The 21,526-nt window shown below is 39.0% G+C and overlaps 1 protein-coding gene across 3 annotated transcripts in view; it reads right to left on the reverse strand.

The window, feature by feature from the left end:
* PRIM2 (DNA primase subunit 2) overlaps positions 1 to 21,526 on the reverse strand; it is a 272,180-nt gene that overhangs the window by 243,667 nt on the left and 6,987 nt on the right. The gene's annotated exons all lie outside the window — the stretch shown is intronic.

Genomic DNA, 21,526 nt, shown 5'->3' on the forward strand with positions numbered 1-21,526 from the left:
CCTGACCCAGGCGCCCCAGAGGACCTGTGAGCAGCCAGCCAGCCAGCCCTAGTCCTCCCCATCCGAGGAGTGAGCTTGCCCGGCCCACTGGGAGACCAGGAAGCCCTGTGCACAGAGCTCTGCACTCTGCTGTGAGGGGACTACAAAGGAGCACGACTGAGATGCTGCTTTTGGCCAGTTCCTGCATCTGCAATGCTCACAAGTTCATGTGGGTCCTAGAAATATGCAACACTGTGGGTTTAAGAAGATTATTTTTTACAAAAAATAGGAAGACATCCAGATATAACTTTAGTTATGGAAACGATGTGTCTGGGATGATAGCTACTTTGGTATTAGCAAGGTAAACAATGTACTTTTTAAAGTGGGGTAATACCATAACTAAAATAACAAGAAAAGCAAAGTAATTTAAAACAAAATAACACTGACGTAGATAAATGATGAGGTCCCGTGCACTAAGCGACACAAGCAGGCAGTCAGATGCTGCACCCGCTCCTAGAAGCGCCTGCAGGCAGCCCCGTTTGCAGACAGGCATGTTGGGGGCCACGAACACCACACCAGTGAGGAGCGTTCTTTCTCCTCTCCATCTGGGACTCCAGGAACAATCCGGGCATACAAACACCATGGGGGAAACAGTCTGTGTTTATTTATAAAACATGTTTGGTTCTAGATTCAGATCATCAGAAACAGGTTTTTTTGGTCCAAATAAACATAAAAAGGAACATTAAAGAGTCGAGAAGGACGTGGACAAGTCACTGTGCAGAACTACCCGTCGCATCACAGGCGCTCTGTGCCCACCCCTCATTGTCACAACTGCCACAGTTCCACAAAGGCGTCCAGAATATCCAGATGGTGAACACAGCCCCTACAGTCCAGAACCCCAAAGCTGGACCATGAAGCTGTCCTCCTAAGGCCCGACGTGAAACAACCAGTGGCCTCCGTAACTTCTCCTGACGGGTTCAATTCAATCACTCCCACCTCAGTGTAAAATCTGCTCTTGGATTTTGGTTTACACATCTTTGAATGTTACATGAGTCTACTGTGAAACATGAACTAAAACACGCAATGTGATCAAAGAAATGTTTTTTAAAACATCCCAGAGAAGAAAAGCAACAAAGGGTATAGAAAAGCCATGGGCTGGATAATGGGGCTGCAGGAATACGATGCTCCCCAAGAGGCAGCACACATATTACACTGGGAAAACCACTTATGGTATATTTAACACACAATATTTGGTTTCCATTTCTGCCAAAAACTGGCAGCTAAAATAAAACATCTTAGTAAATTAAGGTTAATGCTTTAATTTCCTACATTGTAAATGTCTCACCTCACACCTGTGTTTGTATATGCCTTTGATGGGCCATGTCAGCATCTACTCCACTTCATTTCACTGCCAGTGAAGGACTAGCTGGGAAGAAACCTGCTCACATATATTTAGTAAGAACCTTTGTGATTTACACATTTCAAAAAACTAGAGGTATGATTTTTGCATTCCAGTTCTACCACTCCATTCTGGGGAGGTCACCTAACCTCTCTGGAGCTTCAGTTTCCTCATGGAGCTGTTGTGAGGATTAAATAACATAAAGCATGGAAAGCATATAGCTTAGTGACTGCCATTCAGTAAACACATAACAAAAGTCACCTCTTAATGACTCTTTTCCTCTGTCTCCTTACATCACCAGGCAGAACAAAACCTTAGTAAGTTCACTGTCCATCCAGTCATCAATGAGTATTCCTTCCTTAGGGAGCAAGGACCCTGTGCGAGTTCTGAAACAGTCCTCCTGATTTTCTAGCATGCATGCAGAGGCCTTACTCCTCGGATCAACTAAAGGAAGCTGGAACATATGTGGCTATTAGGCTTCAATACAGAAGACAGAAAGATTCTCTTGCCCAAAAGCTGCATGGGACTCTGAAATTGGGAGAGCACACTTTAACCAAAGATGAATAGGGAAAAAAGCCAGACAGCTGGCAGGTATCAACAGCTGAAGTATGGCACCAGTAGTCTGAAAGCCAAGGAGATTAGCAATCAGGGGCAGGGAGAGAGTGGATGGAGAGAAGCCCAGAAATAAGGAGTTTAACGCTCTGTCAGTATGCCTTGGTTGGGGGTGGGGAGGTGGAGCGGGGAGCAGCAGGATGGACACACTGACAGGGCCTGGGCTAACTGGGTAACTGTCATGACTGCAACTACTTCCTCCTACATCCCTAGTTCTTAGATCTAGCCACTCAATGACTGGGAACACAATGATTCTTTTGGCAACTCCACTAGCCTTCCACATCCCTAGATCTTATTCTCATCCACAGACTAAGACAAAGCAATCTGACCTAGGCTCTGAACTAGTCCAGAACATGACTTCAACTGAAAAGTACTAAATTTTCAGGGAACCTGGGGGTAACGGTAACAGGTTAGAAAGATTATGGAATGAAAAAATAATGTAAACATTAAAAAACTAAGTATCTTTTTTGTAACACCTTCAGAAAACATGAGTAACACTTTACAATGTAAATGTTTAACTACAGAAAATATCAGAACACTAAAGATGATATTTAATAAAATTAATTTCATTCTTTTAAGAACTAAATAGTAACATATGTTATATATATATATAACACTGTAAGACAATTAGGACATAGCTCTATACGTGGAAACCAGCTAATTTACAGTCATACATTTTTTCAAGGGCAAAGTCACAGGCATGGAGTCATCAACAATGAGAACACAAGGAATTCTAGAGTCAAAAGCCACAGGAAATTTTTTTAAAAGATGACTTGCCCAAGTTATTTAAAAAATATTTGCATATGTTAATTTTAGCCTTCAAGGGTAATTCAGCTTCACATTTAGTCATAGCATCTTTAGGTTTAAACTATCTCATAATGAGCAGAATCTAATTTTGTAGCTTGGTAAGGAAAATCCAAATTCTGTGAACTTCTAAAATACTGCCACTAAAGACCAACTGACAAGGTGTATTTTTACAAATATATACATAATGGATAGGCCTCAAATAACTAGAAAATTCAGTGAACCTTTTCCTAATTCTCCAAATATAACACTATAGCTATCCAACAAATATCTATAAAATAATACAATGTTGGCTTCCATAATTATTTGATGTCAAAAAACACTGTGAGAGGACTTCCCTGGTGGCGCAGTGGTTAAGAATCCACCTGCCAATGCAGGGGACACGGGTTCAAGTCCTGGTCCAGGAGGATCCCACATGCTGTGGAGCAAGTAAGCCCGTGCGCCACAGCTATTGAGCCTGCACCCTAGAGCCCGCGAGCCACAATTACTGAGTCCGTGTGCCACAACTACTGAAGCCTGTGCGCAAAGAGCCCATGCTCCTCAACAAAAGAAGACACCGGAATGAGAAGCCTGAGCACTGCAACGAAGAGTAGCCCCCGCTCTCCGCAACTAGAAAAAGCCTGTGCACAGCAACGAAGACCCAACACAACCAAAAATAAATTAATTAATTAATTTTTTAAAAAACCACTGCGAGGGGGAGCTTCAAAATGGCGGAAGAGTAAGACGTGCAGATCACCTTCCTCCCCACAAATGCATCAGAAATACACCTACGTGTGGAACAACTCCTGCAGATCACCTATTGAACGCTGGCAGAAGACCTCAGACCTCCCAAAAGGCAAGAAACTCCCCCACGTACCTGGGTAGGGAAAAAGAAAAAAAGAAACAACAGAGACAAAAGAATAGGGACGGGACCTGGACCAGTGGGAGGGAGCTGTGAAGGAGGAAAGGTTTCCATACACTAGGAAGCCCCTTCGTGGGCGGAGACTGTGGGTGGCGGAGGGGGAGCTTCGGAGCCACGGAGTAAACGCAGCAACAAGGCTGCGGAGGGCAAAGCGGAGAGAGTCCCGCACAGAGGATTGGTGCTGACCAGCACTCAGCATCCCGAGAGGCTTGTCTGCTCACCCACCGCCGGGGTGGGCGGGGGCTGGGAGCTGAGGTTCCGGCTTCAGTCGGATACCAGGGAGATGCCTGGGGTTGGCTGCGTGAACACAGTCTAAAGGGGGCTAGTGCACCAGAGCTAGCCGGAAGGCAGTCCGGGAAAAACTCTGGAGCTGCCGAAGAGGCAAGAGACTTTTTCTTGCCTCTTTGTTTCCTGGTGCACGAGGAGAGGGGATTAAGAGCGCCACCTAAACAAGCTCCAGAGACAGGTGAGAACCGCTGCTATCAGCATGAACCCAGAGATGGGCATGGGACGCTAAGGCTGCTGCTGCCGCCACCAAGCAGCCTGTGTGCAAGCACAGGTCACTATCCACACCTCCCCTCCCGGGAGCCTGTGAAGCCCGCCACTGCCAGGGTCCCGTGATCCAGCGACAACTCCCCCAGGGAGAACACACGGCGCACCTCAGGCTGGTGCAATGTCATGCCGGCCTTTGCCGCCGCAGACTCACCCCGCGTCCCGGAACACCACCCCACCCTCCCCCGCGCCCCTCCCCTCCACCCCACCCTCCCCTGCCCGGCCTGAATGAGCCAGAGCTCCCGAAGCAGCTGCTCCTTTAACCCCGTGCTATCTCAGGAAAGAACAGATGTCCTCAGGCGAGCTACATGCAGAGGTGGGGCCAAATCCAAAGCTGAACCCAGGGAGCTGTGCAAACAAAGAAGAGAAAGGGAAATTTCTCCCAGCTGCCTCAGGAGCAAAGGATTAAATCTCCACACTCAACTGGATGTACCCTGCACCTGTGGAACACGTGAATAGACAATGAATCATCCCAAATTGAGGAGGTAGACTTTGGGAACAACAATATATATATTTTTCCCCCTTTTTCTCTTTTTGTGAGTGTGTATGTGTATGTTTCTGTGTGTGATTTTGTCTGTATAGCTTTGCCTTCACCATTTGTCCTAGAGTTCTGTCTGTCCGTTTTTTTTTTTTTCTTTTTTTTTAGTATAGTTTTTAGCGCTTGTTATCAGTGATGGGTTTGTTTTTTGGTTTAGTTGCTCTCTTCTTTCTTTTATTTTAATCACTTTTTAAATTTTTTTTAATAACTAGTTGTTATTTTTATTTTAATAATTTCATTTTATCTTATTTTATTGCATTTTATTATATCTTTTTCTTTCTTTCTTTCTTTTTTTCTCTCTTTTATTCTGAGCCGTGTGGATGACAGGCTCTTTGTGCTCCAGCCAGGCATCAGGGCTGTGCCTCTGAGGTGGGAGAGCCAAGTTCAGGACACTGGTCCACCAGACACCGCCCAGCTGCACGTAATATCAAACGGCGAAAATCTCCCAGAGATCTTCCTCTCAATGCCAAGACCCAGCTCCACTCAACAATCAGCAAGCTACAGTGCTCAACACCCTATGTCAAACAACTAGCAAGACAGGAACACAACCCCACCCATTAGTAGAGAGACTGCCTAAAATCATAATAAGGTCACAGACACCCCAAAACACACCACCAGACGTGGACCTGCCCACCAGAAAGACAAGATACAGCCTCATCCACCAGAACACAGGCACTACTCCCCTCCACCAGGAAGCCTACACAACCCACTGAACCAACCATAGCCACTGGGGGCAGACACCAAAAACAACGGGAACTACGAACCTGCAGCCTGCGAAAAGCAGACCCCTAACACAGTAAATTAAGCAAAATGAGAAGACAGAGAAACAAACAGCAGATGAAGGAGCAAGGTAAAAACCCACCAGACCTAACAAATGAAGAGGAAATAGGCAGTCTACCTGAAAAAGAATTCAGAATAATGATAGTAAAGATGATCCAAAATTTTGGAAATAGAATGGAGAAAATACAAGAAACGTTTAACAAGGAACTCGGAGAACTAAAGAGCAAAGAAACAGTGATGAACAGGGCTTCCCTGGTGGCGCAGTGGTTGATAGTCCGCCTGTCGATGCAGGGGACATGGGTTCGTGCCCTGGTCCAGGAAGATCCCACATGCCGCGGAGAAGCTGGGCCCGTGAGCCGTGGCCGCTGAGCCTGCGCATCCGGAGCCTGTGCTCCACACCACGAGAGGCCACAACAGTGAGAAGCCCGCGTACCGCAAAAAAAAAAAAAAAAAAAAGTCATGAACAACACAATAAATGAACTTAAAAATTCTCTAGAAGGGATCAAGAGCAGAATGACTGAGGCAGAAAAACGGATAAGTGACGTGGAAGATAAAATAGTGGAAATAGCTACTGCACAGCAGAATAAAGAAAAAAGAATGAAAAGAATTGAGGACAGACTCAGAGACCTCTGGGACAACATTAAATGCACCAACATTCGAATTATAGGGGTCCCAGAAGAAGAAAAGAAAAAAGGACTGAGAAAATATTTGAAAAGATTATAGTTGAAAACTTCCCTTATATGGGAAAGGAAATAGTTAATGAAGTTCAGGAAGCACAGAGAATCCCATACAGGATAAATCAAAGGAGAAACACGACAAGGCACATATTAATCAAACTATCAAAAATTAAATACAAAGAAAAAATATTAAAAGCAGCCAGGGAAAAAAAAACAAATAACATACAAGGGAATCCCCATAAGGTTAACAGCTGATCTTTCAGCACAAACTCTGCAAGCCAGAAGGGAGTGGCAGGACATATTTAAAGTGATGAAAGGGAAGAACCTACAACCAAGATTACTCTACCCAGCAAGGATCTCATTCAGATTTGATGGAGAAACTAAAACCTTTACAGACAAGCAAAAGCTAAGAGAATTCAGCACCACCAAACCAGCCTTGCAACAAATGCTAAAGGAACTTCTCTAGGCAAGAAACACAACAGAAGGAAAAGACCGACAATAACAAACCCAAAATACTTAAGAAAATGGTAATAGGAAAATACATATCGATAATTACCTTAAATGTAAATGGATTAAATGCTACAACCAAAAGAAACAGGCTTGCTAAATGGATACAGAAACAAGACCCATATATGTTGTCTACACGAGACCCACTTCAAACCTAGGGACACATACAGACTGAAAGTGAGGGGATGGAAAAAGATATTCCATGCAAATGGAAATCAAAAGAAAGCTGGAGTAGCAATACTCATATCAGATAAAATAAACTTTAAAATAAGGAATGTTACAAGAGACAAGGAAGGACACTACATAATGATCAAGGGACCAATTAGAGAAGAAGATATAACAATTATAAATATCTGTGCACCCAACATAGGAGCACCTAAATACATAAGGCAACTGCTAACAGCTATAAAAGAGAAAATCGACAGTAACACAATAATAGTGGGGGACTTTAACACCTCACTTACACCAATGGATAGATCATCCAAAATGAATATAAATAAGGAAACAGAAGCCTTAAATGACACAATAGACCAAATAGATTTAATTTATATTTATAGGACATTTCATCCAAAAACAGCAGATTACACTTTCTTCTCAAATGTGCACGGAACATTCTCCAGGATACATCATATCTTGGGTCACAAATCAAGCCGCAGTAGATTTAAGAAAATTAAAATCATATCAAGCATCTTTTCTGACCACAACGCTATGAGATTAGAAATGAATTACAGGGAAAAAAACATAAAAAACACAAACACATGGAGGCTAAACAATACGTTACTGAATAACCAAGAGATCACTGAAGAAATCAAAGAGGAAATCAAAAAAAACCTAGAGACAAACGACAATGAAAACACGATGATCCAAAACCTATGGAATGCAGCAAAAGCAGTTCTAAGAGGGACATTTATACCTATGAAAGCCTACCTCAAGAAACAAGAAAAATATCAAATAAACAATCTAACTTTACACCTAAAGGAACAAGAGAAAGAAGAACAAACAAAACCCAAAGTTAGCAGAAGGAAAGAAATCATAAAGATCAGAGCAGAAATAACTGAAATAGAAACAAAGAAAACAATAGCAAAGATCAATAAAACTAAAAGCTGGTTCTTTCAGAAGATAAACAAAGCTGATAAACCATTAGCCAGACTCACCAAGAAAAAGAGGGAGAGGACTCAAATCAATAAAATTCAAAATGAAAAAGGAGAAGTTACAACAGACACCACAGAAATACAAAGCATCCTCAGAGACTACTACAAGCAATGCTATGCCAATAAAATGGACAACCTGGAAGAAATGGACAAATACTTAGAAAGGTATAACCTTCCAAGACTGAACCAGGAAGAAATACAAAATATGAACAGGGCTCCCCTGGTGGTGCAGTGGTTGAGAGTCCACCTGCCGATGCAGGGGACACAGGTTCGTGCCCCGGTCTGGGAAGATCCAACATGCCCCAGAGCGGCTGGGCCCGTGAGCCATGGCCGCTTGGCCTGCACGTCCGGAGCCTGTGCTCTGCAACGGGAGAGGCCACAACAGTGAGAGGCCCACGTACCAGAAAAAAAAAATATATATATATATATATATATGAACAGACCAATCAAAAGTAATGAAATTGAAACTGTGATTAAAAATCTTCCAACAAACTAAAGTCCAGGACCAGATGGCTTCACAGGTGAATTCTATCAAACATTTAGAGAAGAGCTAACACCCAGCCTTCTCAAACTCTTCCAAAAAATTGCAGAGGAAGGAACACTCCCAAACTCATTCTATGAGGCCACCATCACCCTGACACCAAAACCAAACAAAGATACTACAAATAAAGAAAATTACAGACCAATATCACTGATGATTATACATGCAAAAAGCCTCAACAAAATACTAGCAAACAGAATCCACCGACACATTAAAAGGATCATACACTACAGTCAAGTGGGATTTATCCCAGGGATGCAAGGATTCTTCACTATATGCAAATCAATCAATGTGATACACCATATTAACACACTGAAGAATAAAAACCATATGATCATCTCAATAGATGCAGAAAAAGCTTTCGACAAAATTCAACACCCATTTATGATAACTCTCTAGAAAGTGGGCATGGAGGGAACCTACCTCAACAAAATAAAGGCCATATATGACAAACCCACAGCAAACATCATTCTCAATGGTGAAAAACTGAAAGCATTTCCTCTAAGATCAGGAACAAGACAAGGATGTCCACTCTCACCACTATTATTCAACATAGTTTTGGAAGTCCTAGCCACGGCATTCAGAGAAGAAAAAGAAATAAAAGGACTACAAATTGGAAAAGAAGAAGTAAAACTGTCACTGTTTGTAGATGACATGATACTATACATAGAGAATCCTAAAGATGCCACCAGAAAACTACTAGAGCTAATCAATGAATTTGGTAAAGTAGCAGGATACAAAATTAATGCACAGAAATCTCTTGTATTCCTATACACTAATGATCAAAAATCTGAAAGAGAAATTAAGGAAACACTCCCATTTACCATTGCAACAAAAAGAATAAAATACCTAGGAATAAACCTACCTAGGGAGACAAAAGACCTGTATGCAGAAAACTATAAGACAATGATAAAAAAATTAAAGATGACACCAAAAGATGGAGAGATATACCATGTCCTTGGATTGGAAGAATCAATATTGTGAAAATGACTATACTACCCAAAGCAATCTACAGATTCAATGCAATCCCTATCAAATTACCAATGGCATTTTTCACAGAACTAGAACAAAAAATTTCACAATTTGTATGGAAACACAAAAGACCCCAAATAGCCAAAGCAGTCTTGAGGGAAGAAAACGGAGCTGGAGGAATAAGACTCCCTGACTTCAGACTATACTACAAAGCTACAGTAATCAAGACAATATGGTACTGGCACAAAAACAGAAACATAGATCAGTGGAACAAGACAGAAAGCCCAGAGATAAACCCACGTACCTATGGTCAACTAATCTATGACAAAGGAGGCAAGGATATACAATGGAGAAAAGACAGTCTCTTCAATAAGTGGTGCTGGGAAAACAGGACAGCTACATGTAAAAGAATAAAAGTGGAACACTCCCTAACACTGTACACAAAAATAAACTCAAAATGGATTAGAGAACTAAATGTAAGATTGGACACTATAAAACTCTTAGAGGAAAACATAGGAAGAGCACTCTTTGACATAGATCACAGCAAGATCTTTTTTGATCCACCTCCTAGAGTAATGGAAATAAAAACAAAAATAAACAAATGGGACCTAATGAAACTTCAAAGCTTTTGCACAGCAAAGGAAAACATAAACAAGACAAAAAGACAACCCTCAGAATGAGAGAAAATATTTGCAAACGAATCAACAAAGGATTAATCTCCAAAATATATAAACAGCTCATGCAGTTCAATATTAAAAAAACAAACAACCCAATCCAAAAATGGGCAGAAAACCTAAATAGACATTTCTCCAAAGAAGACATACAGATGGCGAACAGGCACATGAAAAGCTGCTCAACATCACTAATTATTAGAGAGATGCAAATCAAACCTACAATGAGCTATCACCTCACACCAGGCAGAATGGGCATCATCAGAAAATGTACAAACAACAAATGCTGGAGAGGGTGTGGAGAAAAGGGAACCCTCTTGCTCTGTTGGTGGGAATTTAAATTGACACAGCCACTATGGAAAACAGTATGGAGGTTCCTTAAAAAACTAAAAATAGAACTACCATACCACCCAGCAATCCCACTACTGGGCATATACCCAGAGAAAACCATAATTCAAAAAGACACATGCACCCCAATGTTCACTGCAGCACTATTTACAATAGCCAGGTCATGGAAGCAACCTAAATGCCCATCGAAAGATGAATGGATAAAGAAGATGTGGTACATATATACAATGGAATATTACTCAGCCATTAAAAGGAACGAAATTGGGTCATTTGTTGAGTTGTGGATTGATCTAGAGACTGTCATACAGAGTGAAGTAAGTCAGAAAGAGAAAAAGAAATATCGTATATTAACGCATATATGTGGAACCTAGAAAAATGGTGCAGATGAACGGGTTTGCAGGGCAGAAATTGAGACACAGATGTACAGAAAAACATATGGACACCAAGGGGGGAAAGCGGCAGGGGGGTGGCGGTGGTGGTGTGATGAATTGGGCCATTGGGATTGACATGTATACACTGATGTGTATAAAATTGATGACTAATAAGAACCTGCTTAAAAAGCATTAAAAAAAAGAAATTAAAGACAGGACATCAAAAACAAACACAATAAATATTGGCAAGGATGTGGAGAATAGAGAACCCTTGTACACTGTTGATGGGAATGCAAATTGGTGCAGCCACTGTGGATACAGTATGGAGGTTTCTGAAAAAACTAAAAATAGAACTACCATATGACCTGGCAGTTCCACCCCTGGGTATATATCTGAAAAAAATAAAAACACTCATTCAAAATGATATATGCACCCCAATATTCATAGCAACATTATTTAGAATTGCCAAGATATGGAAGCAAGTGTCCATCAACACATGAATAGATACACACAATGGAATACTACTCAGCCATGAAAAAGAATGAAATTTTGCCATTCGCAGCAACATGCATGGACTTGGAGGACATTATGCTAAGTGAAATAAGTCAGACAGAGAAAGACAAATACTGTTAATGATATCACTTATACATGGTTACCAGCAAGGGGGCAGGGGGGGTGAGGGACAATATAGGAATGGGGGAGTGGGAGACATAAATTATTGAGTATAAGATAGGCTCAAGGATGTATTGTACAACACAAGGAATACAGCCAATATTTTGTAATAACTGTAAATGGAAAGTAACCTTTAAAAATTGTATAAAAAATTTAAAATAAAAATAAAAAATAAATATCTAGAAATTAAAGACAGGAGAGCAGGGGGAAAAAAAGATTTATAAAACAGTTGAAGAACTTTCCTAGAAAATAAAAAAGATAAACTGGATCTTAAAACAAAAAGGAAAATAAGAGGAGAAATTCAGGAGGTCCAAATTCTAACAAACAAGAAATTATAAAGAAAGAGCAATGAAAAACTAAAGGGAAGAAATGATCAAATCCATAACATAAAGAAATGTTCTAAACAGAAGAACCCAAGTATTCAGATTAAAGGGCCCATCAAGTTCCCATCTGAGAATGAAAAACAATTCAGACATCATCACGCAATTTCACAAACCTGAGTGGGAGGTGGGAGGGCCAAACTACAGAAAGTGAGACACAGTTCAAATGGAAACAAAAAGAAAGCTAGGGTAGCAATATTTATATCAGACAAAATAGACTTTAAAACAAAGACTGTAACAAGAGACAAAGAAGAACATTACATAATGATCAAGGGATCAATCCAGTAAGAAGATATAACAACTGTAAATACATATACACCCCACATGGGAGCACCTAAATACAAAAAAGCAAGTATTAATAAACATAAAGAGACAGTAACAAAATAATAGTAGGGGACTTTAACACTCACTTACATTAAGGGACAGATCATCCAGAGAGAAACTCATTAAGGAAACACTGGTGTTCGATGACACACATAAGAACAGATGAACTTAACAGATATATAAAGAACAATCCATCCAAAAGCAACAGAATACATTCTTTTCAAGTGCACATAAAACATTCACTAGGACAGATCACATGCTAGGCAACAAAATAGTTCCAAAAAATTTAAGAAGACTGAACTCATAACAAGCATCTTTTCCGACCACAACACTATGAGACTAGAAATCAAGTATAAGAAAAAAATACCAAAAACCCCAAATATATGGAGTCTAAAGAACATGCTACTAAACAACCAATGGGTCCCTGAAGAAATCAAAGAGAAAATCAAATTACATGGAGACAAGTGAAAGGGAAACACAACAATCCAAAATCTATGGGATACAGCAAAAGCAGCTCTAAGACGGAAGTTTATAGTGATATAAATCTACCTCAAGAAACAAGAAAAATCTCAAAACAATTTAACCTTACACCTAAAGGAAGTAGAAAAAGAAAAACAAACAAAACTCAATTAGTAGAAAGAAATAATAAAAATCAGAGCAAAAATAAATGAAAGAGACTAACTAAAAAATTAGAAAAGATCAATGAAACTAAGAACCAGTTCTTTGAAAATATAAACAAAATTGACAAACCTCTAGCCAGACTCATCAAGATAGAAAGAGAGGACCCAAATAAATAAAATATTAAACGAAAGGAAAAGTTACAACGTCACAGAAATAAGTGGATCATAAGTGATTACTACAAACAATTATACACCAATAAAATGGACAACGTAGAAAGAATGGATAAATTTCTAGAAATGTACAATCTCCCAAGACTGAATCAGGAAAAAATAGAAAATGTGAACAGACCAATTATCAGTATTAAAATTGAATCAGTGGGGCTTCCCTGGTGGCGCAGTGGCTGAGAGTCTGCCTGCCGATGCAGGCGACACAGGTTCATGCCCCGGTCCGGGAAGATCCCACATGCCGCGGAGCAGCTGGGCCCGTGAGCCATGGCCGCTGAGCCTGCGTGTCGGGAGCCTGTGCTCCACAATGGGAGAGGCCACAACGGTGAGAGGCCCGCGTACCACAAAAAAAAAAAAAAAAAATGAACCAGTAATCAAAAATCTCCCAGCAAACAAATGTCCAGGACCTGATGGCAACACAGGTGAACTCTACCAAAGGTTTAACGAAGCCCTAAAACCTATCCTTCTCAAACTACTCCAAATAACTGAAGAAGAAGGAACATTTGTGAGCTCATTCAATGAGGCCAGCATTACCATGATAGCAAAACAAGACAAAGACACCACACACACAAAAAAAAAATCAGTGATGAACACAGATACAAATATCCTCAACAAAATATTAGCAAAACAAATTCAACAATACAGTAAAAGGAGCGTACACTATGATCAAATGGGATTTACCCCAGACATGCAAGGATGCTTCAGTATCTGCAAATCAATTAATGTGATGTGCAACTAACAAAGAATAAAAATCCTATGATCATCTCAGTAGATGCTGAAAAAGCTTTTGACAAAATTCAACGATTTATGATAAAAATGCTCAACAAAGAGGGTATAGAAGGAATATACCTCAACATAATAAAGGCCCGATATGACAAACCTACACCAACAACATACTCAACAGTGAAAAGCTGAAAGCATTTCCTTTAAGATCAGGACAAGACAAAAGTGTCCACTCTCGCCACTTTCATTGTACATAGTATTGGAAGTCCTAGCCACAGCAATCAGACAAAAAAAAAGAAATAAAAGGAATTCAAATTGTAAAGGAAGAAGTAAAACTGTCACTGTTGACAGATGACATGATACATATACAGAAAATCCTAAAATGCCACTGAAAAACTGTTAGAATAAATGAACCCAGTAAAGTTGTGGAATACAAGATTAATATACAGAAACCTATTGCATTTCTATACACCAACAATGAACTATCAGAAATTAAGAAAACAATCTCACTTACAATTGCATCCATAAGAATAAAATACCTAAGAGAGTAAATCTAACCAAGAAGGTAAAAGACCTGTACTCAGAAAACTATAAGACACTGATGAAAGAAACTAAAGATGACACAAACAAATGGAATGATAAAGCATGCTGATGGACTGGAAGAATTCATATTGTTAAAATGACCATACTACCTAAGGCAATTTACAGAGTCAAAGCAATCTCTATCAAAATACCAATGGCATTTTTCACAGCACTAAAACAAATAATTCTAAAGTTTGTATGGAAACACAAAAGATCCCCAATAGCCAAAGCAATCTTAAAAAAGTAAAACAAAACTGGAGGTATCGTGCTCCCTGGTTTCAAGCTATATTACAAAGCTACAGTAATCAAAACAGTATGGTACTGGCACAAAAGCAGATACATAGATCAATGGGACAGAATAGAGCATCCAGAAATAAACCCACACTTATGTGGTCAATTAATCTAAAACAAAGGTTTCAAGAATATACAATATGGAAAAGATAGCCTCTTCAATAAGTGGTGTTGAGAAAACTGGACAGGTACATGCAAAAGAATCAAACTGAACTACTTTCTCACACCATGCACAAAAATAAACTCAAAATGGAATAAGACTTAAATTTAAGACCTGAAACCATAAAACTCCAGGAAGAAAACATAGGCAGTACATTCTCTGACGTTGGTCTTAGCAATATTTTTTAAAGTATGTCTCCTCAAGCAAAGGAAACAAAAGCAAAAATAAACAAACGTGACATCAAATTTAAAAGCTTTTGCACAACAAAGGAAACTACCAAGAAAACAAAAAGGTAACTTACTGAATGGGAGAAGATATTTTAACAATATAGCTGATAAAGGTTAATATCCAAAATATACAAAGAATTCACACAATTCAACATCACAAAAACAAACAAACAACCAGAGTAAAAAATGAAAAGACAAGCTGAATAGACATGCTTCCAAAGAAGACATATGGATGGCCAACGGGCACATGAAAAGATGCTCAACATCACTACTCATCAGGGAAATGCATATCAAAACCACAAGGAGATATCACCTCATACTTGTCAAAAATGGCTACCATTAAAAAGACAAGTAACAAGTGTTGGTGAGGATGTGCAGAAAAGGGAGTCCTTGTGCACTCTTGATGGGATTATAAGTTGGTGCAGCCACTATGGAAAACAGTATGGAGATTCCTCAATAAATTAAAAATAGAACTTCCATCATCCAGCAATTTAACTTCTGGGTAGTCACCTGAAGAAAGCAAAAACACTAATTTGAAAAGATACATGCATTCCAATGTTTATTGCAGCATTATTTACCTTAATCTAGATATGGAAGCAACCTAAGTATCCACTGAGAGAGGAATGAATAAAGAAGATACAGTGTGTATGTATATATATACACAATGGAATATGACTCAGCCACTGCCATTTGCGACAACACAGATGGATCTAGAGGGTATTATGCTAAGTGAAATAAGTCAAACAGAGAAAAACAAATATGGTGTGATCTTATTTACATGTGCAATCTTAAAAAACAAAACTAACAAAGAAAATAAAATGAAAACAGACTCATAGATACAGAGATCAAACATCTGTTTGCCAAAAGGCAGGGGGCAGGAGGTGGGTGAAACAGGTAAAGGGGATTAAGAGATAACAAATAACTCATGGGGATGTGATTAAGGAATATAGTCAATAATGTTGTAGTAACTTTCTATGGGCACAGATGGTTACTAGACATTGTGGTGATCATTTCATAATATATGCAAATGCCAAATCATTATGTAGGACTCCTGAAACTAACCTAATATTGTACGTAAACTATATTACAATTAAAAAGAAAAAAAAGAACAAACACCTTGAATCAGTAACTTAAACTTCCACCTTAAGAAACTAGACGGAAAGAGCAAACTAAACCCTAAGCAAGCAGAAGGAAGGAAATAATAAAAATTGTTAATTGATAATAATAGAGTAATTAAAGAAATAAGGAATAGAAAAACAATCGAGAAAAAAACAAAACCAAAAGTTATTTGAAAAAATCAACAAAATTGACAAACGTGTACTTAAATGATCAAAAAAAATAGATTTAAATGGGTAAAATCAAGAATGAAAGAGAGGATATCATAACCAACCTTTAGAAATGAAAAGGATTATAAGGGAACACTATGAACAACTGTATGCATCAATTAGATAACAGATGAAATGGACAAATTTCTAGAAAACAGGAATTACCACAACTGTCTAAAGAATTAGAAAATTTGAATAGATCTACAACAAGTAGAGAATGAATTAGCAATTTTAAAACACCCCACAAAGAGAAGCCTATACCTAGACAGATCCCTGGTAAATTCTAGCAAATTTTTAAAAAAATTAACACCAATCTTTCACAACTTCTTCCCAAAAATAGAAGAGGAAGAGACACTTCTCAATTCACTATATGAGACCCATATTACCCTGATACCAAAACCAGACAAAGACATCATAGGAAAACTACAGACTAATATCCCTTACCAATAAACACAATCCTCCACAAAAGACTAGCAAATCAGGGGCTTCCCTGGTGGCGCAATGGTTGAGAGTCCGCCTGCCGATGCAAGGGACGCGGGTTCGTGCCCTGGTCCGGGAAGATCCCACATGCTGCGGAGCAGCTGGGCCCGTGAGCCATGGCCGCTGAGCCTGCGCGTCCGGAGCCTGTGCTCCGCAACGGGAGAGGCCACAACAGTGAGAGGCCCGTGTACCGCAAACAAAACAAAACAAAACAAAACAAACAAACAAAAAAGACTAGCAAATCAAATGTAGCAACGTATTAAAAGGATAATACAATACAGCCAAGGGGGATTTATCCCAGGAATATCCCAACAAGGTTGGTTTAACATCCAAAACTCAATTAATGTAACACACCATATTGATAAAATAAAGGCTAAAGCCCTATGATCTTTTCAAAAGGTGCAGAAAAAGCACAAAATCCAACACCCTTTCATGATGAAAATGCTCAACTAAAATTAGAAAGAGATTTCCTCAATCTGGTAAAGGGAATCTACAAAAACCCCACAGCTAACATCATATGTCTTGGTAAAAGACTGAATGCTTTCCCCCTAAAATCAGGAACAAGACAAGCATGTCCACTATTCCCACTTCTATTCAACACCATATTAGAGATCCTAACCTGGGAAAATAGGCGAAAATAAATTAAAAGCCTCCAGATTGAAAAGTAAGGATTATTTCTTTATAAGAGACATAATCTCCTAAGAAATCCACCAAAAACTATTAGAATAAATGATTTTGTAACGGTGCAGAATACCAGATATATACAAAAATCAATTGGATTTCTATACACTAGCAATGAACATTTCAAAAATGAAATAAAGAAAACAACTCCACTTACAATGACATTAAAGAATAAAATACTTAGGTATAAATTTAACAAAAGTATACAATTTCATTGAAAAAAATTAAAGATCTGAAGAAACAGAAAAAATTTCCATGTTCATGGATCTGAAGCCTTAATATTAAGATAGCAATACTCCCCAAATTGATCCACATAGTCTTCATAATCCTAAACCTGAACCTCAGCTGGTTTATTGGTAGAAACTGACAAGTTGATCCTAAAACTCATAAAATGCAAGGAACCCAGAAGAGCCAAAATAATCTTGAAAAAGAAGAACAAAGTAAGAAGATTCGTACTTCTCAATTTCAAATCTTATTACAAAACTACAGGAATCAATATTCAAGAGCACACAGTACCAACACAGGAGAGACACACAGCTCTAACTAACAAAATTGAGTCCATTTATGGTCAATTGACTTTTGACAAGAATGAAAAAACAATTCAAAGAGAAAAGAACAGCCATTTCAACAAATGATGCTGGGACAACTCGATATCCACACGCAAAAGAATGAAGTTGGGCCCCTAATTCACACCATACACAGAAATTAACTCAAAATGTAAATAGACCTAAACAGACCTAAATATAAGGACCAAAACTATAAAACTCTTAGAGAAAAACCATAGGAGTAAATCTTCACGACCTTCCATTAGGCAAATCCTTTTTAGATCCGACAATAAAAACACAAGTAACAAAAGATAAAAACAGGGACTTCCCTGGTGGCGCAGTGGTTAAGAATCCACCTGCCAATGCAGGGGACACGGGTTAGAGTCCTGGTCCAGGAAGACCCCACGTGCCACAGGGCAACTAAGCCATGAGCCACAACTATTGAACCTGCACTCTAGAGCCTGCGAGCCACAGCTACTGAAGCCTGCATGCCACAACTACTGAAGCTCTCGTGCCTAGAGCCTGAGCTCCACAATGAGAAGCCTGCGCGCTGCAACACAGCCCCCACTCGCCGCAACTAGAGAGAGCCTATGCACAGCAGCGAAGACCCAACACAGCCAAAAATGTAAATAAATAAATAAAATGTTTTTTAAAAAATGATCTTACCAAGAAAATGAAATGACAATCCTCAGAATGGAAGAAAAAAATCTGTAAATCACATATCTTATAGTGGACTTGTATCCAGAATATGGAAAGAATATGTAACACTCAACAATAAAAAGATAACTCAGATAAAAAATAGACAAAGGATATAAATAGATATTTCTCCAAAGAAAATATATAAATAATCAAATAGCACATGAAAAGATATTCAATGCCATCAGTCACTAGGGAAATGAAAATCAAAACCACAATGAAGTATCACTTCACACCCACCAGGATGACTATATTCAAAAAAAAAAAAAAGACAGCAACAATTGCTGGAGAATGTGAGGCAACTAGAACCCTCACACACTAGTGAGACGTACAATGGTGCAGGCACTCTGGAAAACAGTTTGTTAGTTCCTTGAAAGTTTAAATACAGAATTACCCTATAACCTAGCAATCCCACTCCCAGGTATTATATATATCTGAAAATAAAAAGATATCCACACAAAAATGTGTATGCAAATATTCACTGCAGCATTATTCATAATAGCTAAAATGTAGAAATAACCCAATGTCCATCAACTATTGAATAGAGAAATGAATATAAAATGAAGTACTGATACATGCTACATATACAACATAGATGAAGCTTGAAAATATTACGCTAAGTGAAAGAAGCCAGTAACAAAAGATCGCAAGTTATATGAAATGTCCACTAATATGAAATGTCCAGAATAGGCAAATTCACAGGGACAGAGAGCAGATTAGCTGTTGCCAAGGGATGACAGAGTGAGAAATCGAGAGGGACGACTACTGGGCACAGGTTTCCTTTTTAGGGTAACAAAAATGTTCTAAAATTAGATGGTGATGGTTGCACAACTCTATGACTACACTAAAAACCAACAAATTGTACGTTTTAAAAGAGTGATGGTTGGGCTTCCCTGGTGGCGCAGTGGTTGAGAGTCCGCCTGCCGATGCAGTGGACACGGGTTCATGCCCCAGTCTGGGAAAATCCCGCGGAGCGGCTGGGCCTGTGAGCTATGGCCGCTGAGCCTGCGCGTCCGGAGCCTGTGCTCCGCAAGTACCGCAAAAAAAAAAAAAAAAAAAAGAGTGAAGGTCAAGGTATGTAAATTCTATCTCAATAAGGCGATCATAAAAGATTATACTTGTGATCTCACTTATATGTGGAATCTAAAAAAGTCCAACTCACAGAGTAGAACAGTGGTTGCCAGGGGCTGGGCACAAACGTCCAGTTATAAAAGGAATGAGCTCTAGGGATCTCACGTACAGCTGCTATGAGAGTTGATTCTAAAGGTTCTCACCACAACAACAAAACGGTAATGATGTGAGGTGAAGGATGTGTTAACTAACCTTATTGTGGTAAACATTTCACAACATATACGTGTATCATCACACTGTGCACCTTAAAGTGACACAACATTAGTATGTCCATTATATCTCAATAAAGCTGGGGGAAAAAACATACCATGTAATACTATTTATGTAAAGTTCAAAGACAGGCAGAATTACTTATCATATTAAAAGTCAGGATAGTGGTTATCAGGAGGGAGACGGGGTTAGTAAATGGGAGGAGGCACAAGGCAGCACAGGGTGACAGCAATGTTCTCTTTCTTAACCTTTGTGATACTTCACAGAGCTGGACAGTTATGATTTGTGCACCTTTCTGTATATGTTATACTTCAATAAAAAAGTTTTTTAAAAAAAGAAAGAAATATTATGGTTTTTGCTTAAAAAAAATTACCTCATCTATTGAGACAATCTAGAGTAAAGAATAAATCTTCTCACAAACACTTTTTCTCAACCTAATAAAACCATAATTTCAACAGCAAAAAAAAAATTAATTATTTTTAATATGAGAGGACAAATGGACTGTAACTGATATTAGCAATAAGAGACTTCACTAAGGATCAGCATTCTAAGCAAAGTGGAAAACGCAGGAGGTTTGGGTGAGACGGCTCTGAGACCGACACTTTTCTCTGCCCAGGTAGATGTTACTCAGAAACCTCACAGGGTTCACAGACGTGATACAAACTATGGAAAGTGCCTTGTTGGCATATGACAGACACTAAATGTCCACCTAAGGTTTATTTACTTCCCTTCACACAATCTCCTTCCCCCAATGAAATAACCCACTCTGGTTCTTGCTGCAGTGGGCACATCCACTTCTCGGCAGGACAATGTCCTTCACTTACTCCAACTTCTACTTTTTTAACTTTATTTGGCCTCAAGACACCCATTCTAACACCCAAATGGAGTCCCAAACCATCCTACCGCCATCTGACTGCTCTAAGTTTTCCAAACAGAATTTTTCTCCCTTCCCACTGCAGCACACTCACCTAAAAGACAAAAATTCTATTTCCACCCACAATAATTATCCCTGCTAAATATGCGCCCAACATTTCTTCTATTTTGTTTAATTACTATATGTAACTCATTCAGATTTGTCTACAAAATTATACCTTAAAACTATTCAGATATTTTATCAACAACTGACTTCTAAAATAAAGTATTATCCCCCAAACCTCATTGTTGGAAATAACTACTACCACTTCTCTGTTTTCTTTAGAACATTATTAGCTTTAAATTTTTGGCCTGGAAGATTCTGGTTAAAGATAAACTTTTATAAATTAAACCTTTTTGTGCTTTCATAAATCACATATTTAATACAGCAACTGAATAAATGTGCAGCTCTGGTACTAAGGAGCCTCTTTTCTTCTAGTTATGGAAGGGAGAGGTTCACTGTTGTGCAAAGCCAATAGTTATTGTTTCAGGTGGGTACTTAGGAAGAAAATGTAAAGAGAACAAACCCCACACATTAA

This window comes from Mesoplodon mirus (genome assembly GCF_964341445.2).
Source record: "Mesoplodon mirus genome assembly, chromosome: 12".
Classification (NCBI taxonomy): domain Eukaryota; kingdom Metazoa; phylum Chordata; class Mammalia; order Artiodactyla; family Ziphiidae; genus Mesoplodon; species Mesoplodon mirus.